Here is a 19,342-nt window from a genome sequence, read left to right on the forward strand (position 1 = left end):
AGAAAGATTATAAATTATCTAGTCCCGCCTCTTCCTGTCACAGACTCTGTAACTGAGGACTATACACGTGAATGTGAATCATTTCAGAGTGGTGTGCATATCTGAGAGTGCCATAAATTTCAAATTCTAGCTTTTCCATGCATCTTTTATAAAAAGTCCTCACAGATCTTGTGTCTTACTGACCAAGTAACACTGCATGAATTAGAAGATAAAAGGAAAACTTTGAAATAATCATTTGACTCTCAGAAATAACACTGCATATCTTGGACCCACTAAGCAGAATTCAGAGTAGAAATCAGTATTGCATGTAGATATATCTCCATCTCTCAAGAAGTAATAAAGTTGGAATAGGTGGACCACACCTCCAGTGCATTGATAATAGAATCAGTGAGACAGCCCAGTGTCATCTCCAACTAAAATGGGAGCCTTTCACAATAAGAATTATTTAAACCACTGTAAACAACTAGGAATCAAAGTAAGGATAGAAATCACATTTTGCTCTCCTTTCACAAAGAAGCTGAAGAATATTATGGTGCTATTTCAATAAGAATAACACCACACTGATAACAGACTCTATTCAAAATTTAATAAAGCATTACTCTCTTAATCAAAACATGACTGTGAAGCTTGGACTGTCTCTGAAAAGTGGAATAATGTGAACAAAAGAGAAATGGAACTGTGTCTGAATATCAACTCTACAAAACAAATATCTCGTTACACATGCAGCAATTAAAGGCAGAAACTTAAACCCTTTCTCAATTTACCTTTGTTAAGCGCCAGGGAAAAGTTTGAATTATAAAACCAAAGTAGATACAGGGCAAAAATTAATCAGTCAATAAAGTTTTATACACACATGATACTATAATATGCGTTTCTTTGCCTATGCTGCAGATATTACCTACATAACATTTTGTCCAAAGCATATAGATTATACATGCATATATGTAAGATAGCATTCAAAATTTATAATTACACATGTAAAGAAAATAAACTTTGATTTAGAATTGTATAAGTGATTTGTGGACACCAGAAGTTTTCCTTCTAATTCAATAAATGTACTGAGTAAAGAAACTTGGCCTGGCACAGTGGCTTATGCCTGAAATTCCAACACTTTGGGAGGCCGAGGTGGGCAATCACCTGAGCTCAGGAGATCAAGATCAGTCTGACCAACATGGAGAAACCCTTCTCTACTAAAACTGCAAAATTAGCCAGACATGGTGGTGAATGCTTGTAATCCCAGCTATTCGGGAGGCTGAGGCAGGAGAATCCCTTGAACCTGGGAGGCAGAGGTTGTGGTGAGCCGAAACCGTGCCATTGCACTCCAGCCTGGGCAACAAGAGCAAAACTTCATCTCAAAAAAAAAAAAAGGAAACCTTCTCTGAAATCAAACTTCTAGTATCTAATTCTTAACTCCACTATGGATTCTTAAATCCACTTATGGATTGAATTTAGGTCAAAATTTAATCATTTTTCTCATGGGCAAAATTAAGATAATAATGGTGCCTACAACCAGGGGTAGTGGTGTGCACCACCTACTACTTGGGAGGCTGAGGCAGAATAATCACTTGAACCCAGGAGGTAGAGTTGCAGTGAGCAGAGATCCCGCCATTGCGGTGAGTAGAGATTGTGCCATTACCCTCCGCCTGGGCCACACAGTAAGACTTTGTCTCAAGAATAATAATAATAATAATAATAATAATAATAATGATGATAGTGCCCACCTCACAGAGTCATAAAAATTTAATAAAGCAATGCTTAAAACTGATAAATTCACTATCACTATTCAGAAAATAGGATTTATTGAAGGTTTTTAGAAATAAAAGTTGGTTACATAAGCTTTAATTCCATTAATGAATGTATCATTATAGTCACTGAAACTGAACTTGGTTCTTCTGATTTATTCTAATCTCTAAATAATATATATATATATATTTAAAATTTACAACCTTGATCTTCAAAGCTATATTATATTTACACAGGTTCAATCAGGTTTTAATAATGCCATTATAACATCTGGTTCCATCTTTAGCTCATATTAACACTCTTTTGCTCATTTTGCTCATGTGGACAATGAATTACACTAGATTAGAAATTTTATCTAACATAAATTCATAGGATCAAATAGAGTTTATGTGTGTAATAGTTGTGCGATATCAAATATGTGCTTTTCAAATTGCTTTTACTGCTTTGATTAAAAAAAAATTTCAATTTCTGGGACAGCTCTTATTTAGCTATTGTGCTAGTTGGTAGCTTCATAGTTTTCCAATCTTCTAGCTTATCCATAGGATTTGGGAAAAGATCAAGCTCTCTATAAATTTAATGGAACGTTAGTCCTTGCTATTAAATCTGTGAAAAGCAGATTCTGTGAGTCAACTTGGGCAAGAATTAGACACCAAGCATTCAAGTGGGGAAATGTAAACAGTCATAGCAAACACTGCCAGGTATGTGGGCTACATGGAGAAAGACCGTGTGGCAAGTGGAGCTGAGAATTGTCAGATTTAAACAAGGTTTTGGGCCATCTTGCTTCTTGCACAAAGCAAAAGGCCTTGAGCATCTGGAATGTGACAGATAGATGGGCTGCATTCAAAAGAGAGATGTGGCCTCCTTACAGCCAGAATGAATGAGTAAATTTTTAGAAAGTTTTTTGAGAGTCTTGCTTCTCTTTCCTATCAAGTTCCTGAGCTAATAACCTCTTATTTGCTGCAATCTCATGGGAAGACAACTATACTGTATTTCCAACTTTACAGTTGTGGTTGTTCAACTCTGTAGTCATAGTCATTGCAGTTGTCCTGTTGCCACTTTTCCTCTCATGCACATTCTACTGCGATCTTCAAGCCCTACTAACCCTTTGAAATAAAAACTAACATCTCTATGATCTCATTATTCTTTCTTACACCAAGCTTTATAAGGTTTCCTTCTTAAAAATTTACCTAGCTCATGTGCTATTTCTTCTGGGTTTGTGGTCTGTAAGATGATTCCTCCACCCAGGTATTCAGTCAATGAGCCCATCCCTCACCTGATTATTCAACAGAGCATAATACTATGAGCACTGGAGGCAGAGAACAGCATAACAAGATCCCTGCTGTCATGGCACGACATTCCAATGTTGGGGCAATAGAGAAAGCAATGGGTCTCTGCTTAGTTTGAGTGGTCAGAGAAGGCCTTACTGTGATGCCACATGAATTTGTTAGGGCTGCCATACTAAAGTACCACAGCCAGAGTGGCTTAAACAACAGAAATATATTTTCTCACAATTCTGGAGGCTAGAAGTCCAAGATTGAGGTGTCAACAGGGTTGGTTTCTGCTTAGGTTTCTCTTTCTGACTTGCAGATGGCCATCTTCTCCCTGGGACTTCACATCTTCATCTTTTTATGTGTGTCTATGTCCTAATCCCCTCTTCTTATAAGGACACCAGTTATAGTCAGTTAAAGTCCACCCTAATGACTTCATTTTAGCCTAATTACCTCTGTAAGCACCTTATTTCCAAATACAGTCACTATTATAAACTGAATTGTGCCCCCCGCAAAAAAGTCATATTTTGAAGCTCTAATTCTTGACCTTGGACTTCAATCCTCCAGAATCATGAGAGAATACATTTCTGTTGTTCAAGCCACCCAGTCTGTAATATTTTGTTATAGTAGCTCTATCAGACTAACACAGTCACATTCTGACTTACTAGAGGTTAGGACTTCAACATATGAAATTGTGGGGAACACAGTTCAGCCCATAAAAAGTGGTTACAAGACTAAAGAAGAGGCAAAGCCAGTACTGTAAATAATTACAAAGAAAGTGTACCAAGTAGTACTCAAATACTCTCAAGGCAGGAAATTGCTCCCTCAAAGGCAAGGTGGTTAATTCAGAAGTACAGTGTGCCTTGAACAAAATAAGTGAGGGGAAGAGTGGTAGGTGACAATGTCAAAAGTGGGAGGCAAGGTCAGGTCATGTAGGACTGTGTAGGACATGGCAAGGAGTTTGAATTTCATTGAAGTGGTGGCCACCTTGGATAATTTTCAACAGATGAGTTAAATAATATGGTTTAACTCATTTTTAAAATATCATCTTTTTCTTGATATGAGTTAAATATGATTTCACTCATTTCAAAATATCATATTTTTCTTTATATATAGGGTAGTTGGCAAATGGACTGAAATAAAGGAGCCAAGCACAGTTAGTAAGGGATTTAAAGAATCTAGAAGGAGATCTAGAAAAGGACTAGATCTAGAAAAGACTAGAAGGAGATGATAGAGACAAAAATAAGTAGATAGATTTAAGATTTTTTTTTATAGAAGAGCCCTGAGTAGTTGCTGATGTAATAAATACTGGAGATAAAGGAAAGGGTATTAACAGATGAGTCATAGGTTTTTGGCTTGAGCAATTGAGTAGAGAGTAGGAGTATTTTATTGTGATAAAGGAGACTGAGGAAGAACAGACTTGATGGAAAGGGTGGAAGATGAACACTGGTGGTCAACTTGTTAAGAATAATAGTGTAAATCTTCCTTAGTGACTCAACTGACCAAATCACAGGTTTTGTTGTTGTTGTTGTTTTGTCTTCAGTAAACATCTAGTTCTTCTATGAGACTTATTACTAATGACTATCTTTGATAAATGTTACTCAGGTCCAAATTCCTTTTAATGTTTCTTCTCCTGTTTTCCTTATTTCATGATATGCACAGTTTATGGTTGTTCTCCAGAAGCATAATTCCCATATGTAACTTTGTTCTTGTGGAAAGTCAGTTTTGGATTGTGCTGTTCAAAATAAACTTCCAGAAATGGAAACTAGGTTTGTTTAGATAAATGTACTGCATACATGAGTTATAATTGTATATGGAAAAATTAAATATACAGTGGTCCCTTTCTATAGCTTGCAGTAGGCTTAATAATATTTGATGCAAATTCACCATTTGAGGAACCATCAAGCTTTTAAAATTAATTCTGTTAAAGCATAATATAAAGTTGTTCCATTTTTAAAAACTAGATGATAGTGTTCATATACACTTACTAGCAGCATCTCACTTCAATTTTCTTCTGACTTTTTGAGTAAGTTTTAATTTGAAGAAAAGTGGTTACAAGCACACTGAAAGATTAGCAATTACTTAAATTACATAGCACAGGGAGTCACTGAGGATCCTAACAGATTAGTGACAGGGTCAGATTCATATTTTAGATGAGCTTTTCTGAAAGCTGCGGAGGAATGTATGGAAACTGAAAAGACTGGCAGCGTGGAAACCAATGAAAGAGCTGTCCCAGCAGTGTTGTGCAGGAGATATAAACAAGAAGGGACTAAATAAGAGAAAGAGATACAGGTGGTACAGACAGGAAGAAAACATTGAAAAAATATTTCTCATGAAGCATAAAATTAGATGCACTAAGTGACTAATTGCTAGGTTTTTACTTTGAGTGATGGGATGTTAGATAATGCCACTAACTGAAATAGAAAAAGACAGAGAAAAAAGACAGACAGACAGACAGACAGACAGACAGACAGACAGAAAGAAAGAAAGAACGAACGAACGAACGAACGAACGTGATGGAGGTAGAGATGAGAATGAAAGTGATTAATTGTTTTTTAAATAGGTTGAAATGTTAAAGCAGGAATAGCTATATTTATATCAGATAAAATAGATTTTGGTCAAATACAGTAAAAAAAAAAAAAGACAATGAAAGTTATTTCCTAATGCCAAAGGAATTAATTCAGCAAGAGGATATAACAATTCTGGACATGTATAATAGTGGGAAACCAAATTTATAAAGCAAATATTGGTAGATCTAAAGAGAGTGATAGACCCTAATACAATAATAGTTAAGAATTGCAATACCCTACTCTCAGCGTTAGACAGATCATCTAAAAAGAAAATTAACAAAGAAACATTGGATTTATACTGTATATTAAACCAAACAGACCTAACATATTTACAGGACATTTCATTTAACAGCTACAGAATACACATTTTTTCCATCAGCCCACAAAACATTCTTCAAGATATACCATATGTTAAGACACAAAATATATCCTGACAAATTAAAAACTATGAAAATTATATCAAGTATCTTCTCAGATCACAATGAAATAAAAGCAGAAATCAATACCAAGAAGAATTTTGGAAACTATACAAATACATGAAAATTAAACAACATGCTCCTGAATGAGCTTTAGGTCAAGGTGGTAATTAAAAAGAAAATTTTTTTAAAATCTTAAAAAAAAAAAAAAAAAAGACAAAACACAATGTACCAAAACCTATGTAATACAAGAAAAGCAGTGCTAATAGGAAAGTCTATAGCAATAAATGCCTACACCAAAAAAAAAGAAAGATTTTAAATAAACAGTTTAATAATGTACCGCAAGGAACTAGAAAAGCAAGAACAAACCAAACCCCAAATTAGTAGAAGGGAATAAACAATAAAGATTAAAGCAGAACTAAATGAAATAGAGACTAAAAAATACAAAGGATCTACAAAATGAAAAGCCGGCGTTTGGTAGAGATAAACAAAGTTGATAAACCATTTTCTAGACCAGGAAAAAAAGAGAGAAGACCCAAATAAACAAAATATAAATGGAGACAATGCAATTGATACCACAGAAATACAAAAGATCGTTAGGCACTATAATCAACAATTACATATGAACAAAGTAAAAAACCTAGAGGAAATGGATAAATTTCTGGACACATACTGGCAAATTGGGCACTCAGCACTGGCTGTAGCCATGTCAGCTTTGGTGAGTGAAAGTCCATGTTGCTGAGCCCATGCATAACCTCCATTCCTGCCACCATGGACACTTTGTTCATGGGCCCATTGGGCAATGACAAGGGAGCCTGGGAAAAGAGGCTAAGTGGTGTCCACAGAAGGGGTCATCCTATCCACTTGATTATTAAAATCCTCCTCTGCTGAGGTCACCCATTGGTGAGCACTCACATGGAATACAAATATCTTCAGTTTCTGACCACTCAGAGAAGTCCATTCACATACCTCTTCTTCAAATCTTTGTCACCAATTTTCCAATTATGTTTCTTCCAAGTCCCTGACTATCCAGCCAAACCATTGGCTACAGCCCATGAACCAGTGTATAATTGCACATCTAGCCATTTCTCCTTCCATGCAAAGTGCACAACCAGGTGCACTGCTTGAATTTCTGCCCACTGGGAAGATTTTACTTCACCACGATCCTTCAGGGATGTTCAAGAAAGGGGTTGTAGCACTGCAGCTGTTCACTTACAGGTGGTACCTGCATATCGTGCAGACCCATTTGTGAACTGTATACTTTAAAATGGATAAAATTGTATATTTTATGTTATGTGAATTTTACCCCAATAAAAAAGTTTAAAAAGAGAGAAACTACTACAAAATTAACTGTTTTATAAATGAACTGCAGGCATACAAAAGGTAAAAGTATAACTTTTTTGTGTCTGGAATATATTTTGTGTTACAGTTAGATTATATTTTAAATTGACCCTATATAAATCAAATTTCAACATATATACAGAATATAAATGATAAAGGACAATGCTTTATGAATTTGTTTTTGCCTATCGATGAGAATCCATACTTCAAGAGAAAAGAAAGAAATTTATGGTTGGTCAATGCCTATTTCATGGACTGTCATATGAAGAATACTGAATTTGAGTGCTAGTTCTTGTCAACTGTGTGACAGAACACCAACAAATGAAAGGCTCTGGCCTCTTGCTAGGCCGAGTGTGGTCCATGGGAAAGCAGCAGCATCAAGCACCTCCTGGGAGACTCTTGGGCCTAGTGAATCTAAATCCGCATGTTAACAAGATCTCTAGGCAATTCACCTGCACGTTAAACTTTGAGAAACACTGCTCTGTGTCAATGTTCCTCATTGTTAAAGTGAAAAAGCTAGGCTTTAAACCCAACTTTTTAATTTTAATGTTAGTGTTTTTCTACTACATCTAATATGCTCTCTTTACAGGCTAACATGAGATGGCTTACCCTGATGCCTTTTCCTCATTCACCACCTTGCTCAAACACAGTTTAGTAGAAGAAGGTAATGCCTATGTAATAGGAAATTACTAGTCATAATAAATTACCATTTAGTTCTAAATAGTGTCTACACGTGTGCTAGATATATATCTTTAATCAGATGAAATCAGAATTCCAAAGACAGTTTTCATCCTAGACTAAAGCTTGTTTACTTTCCTGGATGTATGCATACAGATGTGTCATCAATTTGTTACTAATTCCTCTATTTATATCTGTTCCAGCTATCTTCATCTCTTCTATAACCTCTTTTTAGTTAAGAAATATTCATTAAAACAACATGTAAAATTTCTTATCTGTTTTTATCATAATTTTGTCATCACAGACTTTACCTAAATCACATCCAAACTCATTTCTGTCCCAGACATCTTAGAATGTACTATTCACCTTTTTTCATTTTTCTGAGTTTTTACATATCTTTTTCCTCCTTTTCTTTCTCTTTTTTTTGATGCACCAAATGCTGTAGTTTCACTATGCTTTTTGATATTTTTAAAAGCTTAAACTTAAGATTTATATAATAATCTTTGTGTATTTTCTTCAGTTAATAGCAGTCTTTTACTTTTGCACAGTGCTTTAGCGTTAACCAAGAATTATTACACATTGTACCATTTAAGATTCAAAACAAACTTGTGAAATAGGTAGAAAAGTCATTCGACTTTAATAACAACTCAGTAGCTAAGATGCAGAATTAGAGAAATGGACAAATTCAGGTCAGGCATGGTGGCTCATGTCTATAATCCCAGCACTTTGAGAGGCTGAGTCAGGTGGATCACTTGAGGTCAGGAGTTCGAGGCCAGCCTGGCCAACATGGAGAAATCCCATCTCTACTAAAAATCCAAAAATTAGCCAGGCATGATGGCAGGCACCTGTAATCCCAGCTAGTTGGGAGGCTGAGGCACAAGAAAGCGGAGGTTGCAGTGGGCTGAGAACAAGCCACTGCACTCCAGCCTGGGTGACCAAGCAAGACTCCATCTCAAAAAAAAAGAAAGAAAGAAAGAAAGAAAGAGACAAATCCACATCATTAGCCATATAAAGAAAAACACAGCCACCTGTCACAAGCTTTGTAAACTCTACCTCACAGTATCAATTAAGGAAAAAGCAATAGAGCTGTTAATCATTTTATTTTTTTTTTTAATTTTACCTCAGTGAACAGTATTCAAACATAAAGTGTTGGAAACTACACAGAAAATTCAAGATACAACCTTTGCTTGAAAAATGAAAAATCCAAATGTCAAAGAGAACATACATAGCAAACAATAAAAGGAATGCTAACACAAAACATATATCATCCGAGGTAACTGAGGCTTTGTCCTGAGATGAAGGAACCACAAATCAATAAAAATTCCACGATACTCAACAAAGCAGTACATTTTCACAAAGGGATGACTTTATAAAAACCTTGCAAAATAATGCAAAAGGATCTGAAAGTCAGAAGCTAGATAAAAGCACCAGAAAAAAAGAAAAGAACCTCAAACATTCTGAACTAATAGCTCAATTTATGCCCTTCAAAACAACCCCTAACAACCGGGAAGTGTCAGTACTGTAGACTTAAGTCATTCAATAGATACTACTAGACTGAGTCATATTCTAATTATGGCCAGCAATTGGAGGGAGGAAGAGGAAAAGGGAAAAAAGGAAGAAGGGAAAGAAAGAAAGAAAAAAAAAAAAAGAAGGAAAAGCGAATGAGAAAGGCAGGAAGAGGAGGAGGTAATATATGACAAAAATGGGAACAAAGTGTAACAATTTGGAAATCAAATGGTACCAAATTAATTTTCCTTGAAAATGAATGAGGTAAAAGTAGATCACAAAAGGATGTAAGTGAGGAAAAGGCTGGGAACATCAAGGGTCTTCATAATGACACTGAAACTAGAAATCTCTCTTGGCAAGAGAATATCTAAACACCATTTCAGTCTCATAGCATCCTGTTGTGATCACGTAAAGAGTGCATCATGATAAAGGCTCTCAGCAGTGGAGACAGTTCTTAGCTTTGTGGGAGTCAATCACAGGTACTCCTTGGGACCCCCCATCAAAATAATTCCAGGCCGTGTGTCTTTACAGTGGCCATTATGATATACCACTGGCATGTTGAGATAGTTAGGATGTGTTCACAACATGAGCGGTTGCCTAAGAGCTAGTATACTTAAGTTCAATTCAAGCAAACTTTGGTGCGATATTTTTTAAAGTTTCAACATTCAACTAAGACTCTAAAACAACTTCTACAAGCAGTCTACCATTTGTAAAAGAATGAATTTTGATTTTGACATATCAAAAATACTCTCATTTTAAGCAAAGCTAAACAAGTAATATGTTGTGACCAGAACTTCACAATCCAAAACAACAAAAACAAACAAAACAACCCCCACAAATGTGAACTGAAAGAATCAATCAAATACATAATGTAACTTTTCTATTTTTCCTTCAGTTTTCCAGCTTATTTTGGTCATTAAAGTGACTCAGGGTAATAACCATGCTAACTTGTCTTGATTAAAATATCCACAATCTAGTTCTTCAAGAAAATTTACAAACTCTATAATGAGAAATTGTTCTGTTTAGAAACAGAGCTTCAATAAAATTATAGCAATAAACAAAATTGTAACTTTTTAAGAGTAAGGATTAAAATGAATTCAAATTCATTATTATGAAGATATTAAAAAGTTAGATTGTACCAGGTAAAGTTTCAATGACAGTTTTATCCTCAGATTCTCAAGAGTTATCTGAGAACCATTTCTTTATCTGAGAAACATTCACATTTCTACCTAAAAATAGCTTCCTCATTACATAGATTTTATGAATTTTTTATGTGAATCCAAATAAAGCAGTTTACCCTCAATAGCCAGTGCTTCTATTAACGATTATATGTATTGATAGCTTAGTTTTGTTTTGTCGTTGTTCTTGTTTTTCATAAATAAGTGTGGAGGATCCAATTTTGTGTCTGACTCCAAACCTGGAGTCATGTTGTAGTTTTCAACCCTGCTACACAGTAGAATCACCTGAGAACTCTGATTATAACTGGTTTTCAGTAAAATCTGAGCATGAATAATTACCGAATTTCTTGAGATGATTTTAAATTGCATCTAGGATTGAGAAGGTCTAGATCTCAGTCCCCTCTTATCCCACAAAAATAATTATCACAATAGGAATATTTCAGAATTGAAAAATTATAAATCAGGTCACTTTTTCTAATTTGTTATTGATTCAAGTCACTAAAAAGCAGACACCTTTTATTTTACTTTGTAAAAAAAAAAAAGAATTGTTTATATATGTTATTCTAAATCTTGCAGTATGCAAAACAACTCTTGGTAAATTCAGAATCAATTGGTGTGCACTTATGTGTAGATACTGTGGTTCCAGCTAGATCAAAGCAAAATTTTCAAACAGAGTGTGAATCTTCAGTGCCCTGCTCGTCCCTTTCTTCACATTCCATTCCCGTCACTTCTCAAATGTCATTACTACAGGCTCACCACACAAGCATTCTCCAAAGAACTAAGGTCACAGGAAAATATTCCAGGAGAAAGCACAAATGACTGTTTTTTTTTTTTTTTTGGAGCAAAACTATTATTGTTTTAATGCACCCCTGACAACATGACGATAATAATAATGTAAACAAAAGTTTAATCAACAGAAAAATACTACTAGATGAAATAATTCATCTTACCTTTCAATGTGGACGTACATTTCTCTTGTGGTACCACATCCATTAAACTCCTTGAGGATGGTTTTGGCTATAAAATAAAAACAAAATCTCATTAGTTTTTAAATAGGGCAATGAAATGCAGTTTTAAAAATTTGTCCCTGCCATTTTGTGACCCTGGGAAAGATAACTTTTCTAAGTCTCAACTGTATAATGGTAAAATAATGAAATATCAATGTTAGAATAAGGTGTACAATATAGGTGGCATAAAAAACCATTAATAAATATGAACTGTGATGATAAAAATTGCTAGATTCACCAAAATATTCATCTACCTCATGTTTAAAGTAATTTCTTGTGCTTCTTTTGTTTTTCCAAAGTACTTTTATACATAATTTCACATTATACTTGGAAGAAAAAGTCACTGGAGACTGCCTAGCAATTTTCTTGAATCATTATAAGCTTATTCTATGTAACATTTAGAGGCCAAATAGGACATGTGGGGGAAGTTTTGGGACAATGTTTATCAAAGAACTTCATCATCAGAATCACTCAGAAAACTCTTTAAAATAAAAATTCCTGTGCTGTTCCACAGACCAAGGCAGCACAAATCTCACTGGGACCCTAAGCTACTGGAGCAGTGCTCATGCACAGTAAGGTCTGAGAACTGACACTTCATAAACTGTCTTTATGATGACACTTCATATCATGTACAAAATTGTTTGCATACAAGACTGTAGGCAAAATGAGTTATACAGCAAGGTGTGAAGTTTTCTGTCTCTGGAGGGGTCCATGTGTGAGCAGAATGGCCATGGTACAGAAGCTGGGGAACATTTCTAAGCATAGACAGGGTGGCTGATCTAGCTGAACCAGAGTTAAAAGGCCCCTTCCCACCCAGAGATTCAACTTTAGGCAAAATTTTGTAAAGCACCAACTATGTGCAGGAATTTCCATAACTGTTTTATATTATTCATTTAACCAGTCTGCAAGAGAGGTATTATCTGAGACAAATTAGATTCACAGAAGTTACATTTTGTCCAAAGTGAGACACAAACTTCAGCTTCTCTTTCCAAATTTAGTCTGCTTCCTACCACTTCATACCACCTCTTATGGGCATTAAACCATGTCCTTCACGTGAATTTCCCGGTATCTCTTTAATAGTTTTATCCGCTGGGTCTCAAATACTCCTATTATTATCCAGCAGTTGTTGGGAATTACATCAGTGCTGCCTCCTCCACAGACTCATTTTTAATTTCCCATAATATCTTATGGATATACATCCAAAATTGTCTTATTTCTAATTTTATGACTCTAGATCAACTTCTATTAACTGTTGTATGAGCCTGTTCTGTTGCCCATCCACTTTATTCACAGCCACCAAATTAACCTTCATAATGAAAAAAATATAGAGCAAATTGCTTCCTTGATAAAATATATTAAAAATGCTCCCATTTCTTACAAAAAAATATAGTGTGACTTTTTATCTAAATGAACATTCAAGAATTTCATGTGAGGGTTCCCTTCTGTCTTCCAGGCCTTATTTCACATGGTTAGTACCTTTTCCCTACCATAATTTTTGGCCAAATGCAACAGTAGTTCTCCCTTGGAGACAGCTCTGTTTTCACGGTATCTTTTTTGTTGCTCAAGTCCACGCCCACTTGTCTAATTACACATCTTAGGCAAGCAGTAGTGTGCCAGATGTTTAGAAGCAGAGTCAAGGCAGAGTGGAAGGACAGGCAATATCATACAAGAAGCAACATTATGAGATGAAACGTCAACCAAAAGTTTAGTGGGAATATTGTCAGTCTGAATAGGTTAAGCAGAAATAGAAAATCCTGGTAGAGACAGATGGGATAGCCATCTAAGATGGAAAATAATAAATATCTTCAGTGCAGGGTAGAAGGCAAAAGTTGGAGAAATTTGCTGTCAAATCATAGGCTACTTTGGTCTCAAGCTAGAAGAGGAGAAAGACAATATTGCTAGTGTCTTGTACTATGGGCTTGTGGTACGGTTTGTGTCCCGTAAAACTCATATGTTGAAATCCTAAACCCCAAGGCGATGGAATCAGGAGATGGGGCCTTTGGGAGGTGATGTGATCATGAAGACAGCCATCGTGAATGGTATTAGTGCCCTTATAAAAGAGGCTCAGCAGAGGTCCTTTGCCCTCTCTGTTAAGGAGGACACAGCAAGAAGACAGCTGCCTAGGAACCAGGAAGCAACCCTAACCAGACACCTTGATCTTAGACTTCTCAGTCCCCATAACTGTAAGAAATAAATTTCTGTTGTTTATGAGCCACCTAGTCTATGGCATTTGTTATAGCAACCCAAACTGATTAAGACATCTTGTTTAGTATAAACTTTTTCTCTTTTGATCATTCAAGTTTCTTGCCATATATATCATGTTTATAGAAAGCCCTCCCAAGTAGCTTCCATGTATACAACCATTCCTCTCTCTCTAGATTTTCATAGCATGCTATTCTTACTTTTGTGTCATATTTGATTCCACCTATTTTATTGAAAGCCCCTTGAGGGCAGGAACCACATGATTTTTATCTTTGACTCTGCCACAGCAGAGTCAGGATAACAATTACCTAGGAATCTCTCCTTGTTTGTGTTTTATTCCTCTCCTTTTTCCTCCCCAGCATCTCCATTCACAAATGAAGAAAATTAGGTCAGTAGACGCTAAATGATTTGTTCCGGGAAATCATCACCATGAAGTCAGACTTGCCTAATCATTCTGTACCAAAAAACTCTCTTTAACTCAGTCTCTTATAAAGCTGTAATATTTTACAATACATGGAGTAACTTTGAAGAAACTTTTCCAAGAGATGAGGATAATCAATCAGCTTAATGAAGTACCTGAAATTTTTTTTAAATATGAAAGAAATTGTTTCTTATGAACCTCAATAGCTATCAAATCACGATTTTTTAAAAAAATTAAAACATGCATAAGATATATTCAGTTCTACATATTATTATCAATTCAGCATCCAAAATCAAAAGCTGAAATTTCATAACCTGCTTTGCTTTTTGCTTGATAATGCTTGCCTTATGGTTTTTGAAACCCCTTGACAGATTTAGTCCTCTCTCTCTCCCCAGGAGCAAAAGCAGACCTAATTTCTTTCTCTCGATTAGACTCCTGGTTTAGTCATCCATCAGCTACATGCATGCTTGCTCTTCCTCTCTCATTCACCTGCAGGATACTATTTCATGAAGCCCTCACACCATCCAGTAAAGCTATTTGTACAGGTAGGTTCTGCTTACCTAAAGAGTGAATCATCAGCGGATTTCTTCAATTTTGAATCAGCAATGCCTCAGTGCTGGCTAGTGTTATTAGTAGTAGACGAAGTAACAGTGTGACCCTAGGAGGCAGAAAGGAGGGCTTCAGCTATGCCATGCTTAGTAAAAGCATTGCTACTAGCGAAAACTCCAGAAAAAGTTAAAGACAAATAATGCCAATATTTCAGAAGTGGATTTAACTTGCTCTCTAGGTCAGCCTTCTTAGAGTATACATTGTTAAATATGTTTTCTAAAAAATAGAGATTCCACTGCAAAATAATTTAAGCATGCTAGAAACTGCTTCATATGCTAGAAAATTTACAATGCATAATTTTTATGTATTGGACGCTCCAATAATTAGTGTTATTTAGTTAGAACCGCCTTTTCTGATAAGACTTCTGATGTGTACTCCCAGGAACACACTTTGGGAGATGGTAATCTAGTTTTTTCATATTATTACATTATGCATCATAAAAAGATGCTGGAAGTGATAGAGTAAACACTACAATTGATTACATACCAGAATTTGTAAGCCACTGAGTGCTCTCTACAAGTGCTATATTGAAAGGCATGATATAATGCATTTTAAAATGTTAGAAGTCTTTATTTTTGACATTGTAGTTTCAAAATAAAATGTTAAACTACCTGATACAGCAGTTTTTCTTTTCTCGTCCCACCCTTAGAATATCTCATAATACATAGAAAATTGATGTTACTTTTGTATATTTTGAAAAAACATATTTTCTTCTGTATGTTTTCATATAAAATTTATTTATTTTGTTTGTTTGTTTGTTTGCTTGCTTGCTTGAGAGGGAGTCTCACTCTGTCAACCAGGCTGGAGTGCAATGGCACAATCTCAGCTCACTGCAACCTCCACCTTCCGGCTTCAAGTGATTCTCCTGCCTCAGCCTCCTGAGTAGCTAGGATTACAGGTGCTCACCACCAAACTTGGCTAACTTTTTTTTTTTTTTGGTATTTTTAGTAGAGACAGGATTTCAACATGTTGGCCAGGCTGGTCTTGAACTCCTGACCTCAAGTGATCTGCCCGCCTCAGCCTCCCAAAGTGCTAGGATTATAGGTATGAGTCACAGGGCCTAGCCAGTTTTCATATGAAATTTAAAGCATACGTTCTGGCTGTAGGCCATAAAACATTTTGCACAAAGTTGCATGATTAATTACACAAAGAGTTATTGAATATTTGCAGAATAAATAAGAATCTTTATTAAAAATTACTGACATTTAAACACTATAGTGTCTTGCCTTTTAATGCCTACTTTACTTATCTTTTACATATGGCTTTTCTTTTCTGTTATAAAATAAATTTTATTTTGTAAATGTTTTCTAGGTTCATTAAAAACAAAACAAACCCAACCTAATAGAGTTAAATTTCTGGAACTGGAGGCCCTGTGACTCATAAAATGTGTTTATACGCATGCATAAATATATACATGTAGTCACAATACAATGGCTATGGTTCACTGTTTTAAAAGTGAGTAGACTTCTGGTTTCAAATGGCAGTGTAGAAACAAGCTGACTTCACTCCTCCCATCCCCTAGAAAACCAAAAACTAATATCGAGTGCCAGGATTGTCACCAGCAATATCCCAGAACTCAAATATGAGGAAGAAACAGTTCCCAGGATCACAGAGAAGTGAAAAGCTTCAAGTATACGATAAGAGAATCAGACTTCCATATTCATGACATCTGTCTCCTGATCTGCTTGGCACCAAGTTTGCAAAAATTTTTCTCTAACTTGTTGTTTCTACTTTAGAAAAACTGAGATTGAGGTAGACAACCATCTTCCTCAACACCTCATGTTCCCTGGCAAAAACTTATCCTTGTCTGAACCCACAGGAAGCATCACAAATGAAAATACAATATACCAAATGTTATGGGATACACAAAAGCAGTACTAAGAGGGAAGTTTATAGCAATAAATGCCTATATCAAAAAAGTAGAAAGACTTTAAGTAAACAACCCAATGATGCAGCTCAAGGAGCTAGAAAAGCAAAAATTAACCTAAGCCAAAATTAGAAGAAAAGAAATAATAAAAATTTAGCAGAAATAAATTTGAGACAAAATGCAGAAAATCAACAAAATGAGAAATCAGTTTTTTGAAAAGATAATCAACAAAAATTTAGCTAGACTAAGAAAAAAAGAAGACCCACATTAATAAAATCAAAAATGAAAAAAAGAGACGTAACAACTGAGAGCACAGAAATACAAAGAATCAAGCATAGATAAAACAGATAAATTTATGGACACAATTATTTAGTTTGGATATTTGTCCCTGCCCAAATCTCATGTTGAATTCTAATCTCGAGTGCTGAAGGTAGGAGATGAGTGTATCGTGGGGCAGATTTCTCATAGTTTAACACCATCCCTTTGGTGTTTTCTTGCAATAGTAAGTGAATTCTCATGAGATCTGGTTGGTTGAAAGTGTATGGCACCTCTCATCCCACTCTCTCCTTTGTTCTCATTCTCACCATGTCAGGTGCCTGCTCCCCGTTTGCCTTCCGTCATTACTGGAAGCTTTTTGAGGCCTCCCTAGAAGCCAAAGATGCCACTATGCTTTCTGTATAGCCTGCAGAACTATGACTCAATTAAGCCTCTTTTCTTATAAATTACCCAGTCTCAGTATTTTTATAACAGTGCAAGAACAGCCTAATATACACATATATAACGTTCCAAAATTGAACCATGAGGAAATAGAAAACCCCAACAAAGCAATAGCAAGTAACGACATTGAAGGTGTAATACTAAGTCTCCCATCAAAGAGAATCCCAAGACCTAATGGTTTCACTTGAGAATTCTACCACACATTTAAAGAAGAACTAATACCAACATATTCAACATAGTACTGGAAGTCCTGGTTAGAGCAATTAAGGAAGAGAAAGAAATAAATGCTATCCAAATTGGAAAGGAAGAAGTCAAATTAGCCTTGTTCCAATATGACATAATTTTATACATAGGAAAATCTAAAGACTCTACCAGAAAACTGTTAGAATGAATAAATTAAGTAAGGTTTCAGGATTCAAAACCAACATACAAAAGTCAATAGCATTTATATATGACAACAGTGAACATCCTGAAAAAGAAATCAAGAAGGCAATCTGATTTATAAGAGCTACAATGCATATAAACTACCTAGGAATCATTTTAACCAAAGAAGTGAAACATGTATAAAAGGAAGACTAAAATACTGAGGAAAGAAATTAAAGAGGACACACACACACAGAAAGGGGAGCTATCCCATGCTCAGGAATAAGAATTAATATTATTAAAATGGCAATACTATCCAAAACAATCTACAAATTCAATGCAATCCCTATCAAAATGCCACTGACATTCTTCACAGAATTAGAAAAACAAATCTATAATTTATATGGATCTACAAAAGACCCCAAATAGCTGAAGAAGTGCTGAGAGAAAAGGACAAAGTTGGAAGCATCATATTACTTGACATCAAAATTTGCTACAAAGCAATATTAACCAAATCAACATGGTATTGGCATAAAAACAGACATACAGACCAATGAAAGAGAGCAGAGAACCTCAAAAGAAATCCATCCATCTACAGCGAATTCAACTTTGACAACAGTACCAAAAACATACAATGGGGAAAAGACAGTCTTTTCAATAAATGGTACTGAGAAAACTGGATAACTATATGCAGAAGAGAAACTAGACCCTCATCTCTCACTATGTACAAAAATCAACCCCAAATTGATTAAAGACTTAAATGTAAGACCTGAAACTATAAAACTACTGTAAGGAAACATTAAAGAAATGCTTCAAGACATTGGAGACATTGGTCTGGGCAAAGATCATTGTGTAAGACCTTAAAAGCATAGCCGACCAAAACAAAAATAAACAAATGGATGCCCATCAAACTAAACGCTTCTGCTCAGCAACAGAAACAATCAACACAGTGAAGAGAAAACCCACATAATGGGAGACAACACTGGCAAACTGTCCATCTGACAAGGGATTAATAACCACAATATATACAGAGCTCAAATAACTCAATAGCCTATAAACAAATAAGTCAATTAAAAACTGGGAAAAAGATCTGAATAGGTATTTCTTGAAAGAAATATAAATGGCCAAGAAGTATATGAAAAAATGCTAACATCACTGATCATCAGAAAAATGCAAATCAAAACTGTAATGATATATCATCTCACCTAAGTTAAAATGATTTTATCAAAAAGACAGGTAAGAACAGTTGATGGCCAGGATATAGAGATACACACTATTGGTGGGAATATGCATTAGTACAGCCACAATGGAGAAAAGGATGTAGGTTCCTCAAAAGACTTAAACAAGAAATACCATATGATCAGTAATTCTATTACTGGGTATATATCCAAAAGAAAGAAAATTAATATATAAAAGAGATATCTGCACCTCTATGTTTATTGCAGCACTATTCCAA

The 19,342-nt window shown here is 35.3% G+C and overlaps 1 long non-coding RNA gene across 4 annotated transcripts in view; it reads right to left on the reverse strand.

Annotated features, from left to right (window-relative positions):
- LOC135278011 (uncharacterized) overlaps positions 1 to 19,342 on the reverse strand; it is a 457,249-nt gene that overhangs the window by 239,993 nt on the left and 197,914 nt on the right. For 3 of the 4 annotated variants that reach the window (XR_010345550.1, XR_010345553.1, XR_010345551.1), the window contains exon 2: positions 11,651 to 11,717. This is a non-coding gene — a long non-coding RNA (uncharacterized LOC135278011). Of the gene's footprint in view, positions 1 to 11,650; positions 11,718 to 14,890; positions 14,989 to 19,342 lie in introns of all 4 variants that reach the window. The other variant, XR_010345552.1, reaches the window with a different exon arrangement.

The sequence above is a fragment of the Aotus nancymaae genome, unplaced genomic scaffold (assembly GCF_030222135.1).
Source record: "Aotus nancymaae isolate 86718 unplaced genomic scaffold, 86718_ANA_hifiasm-v0.15.2.pri h1tg000036l, whole genome shotgun sequence".
In the NCBI taxonomy this organism is placed as follows: Eukaryota; Metazoa; Chordata; class Mammalia; order Primates; family Aotidae; genus Aotus; species Aotus nancymaae.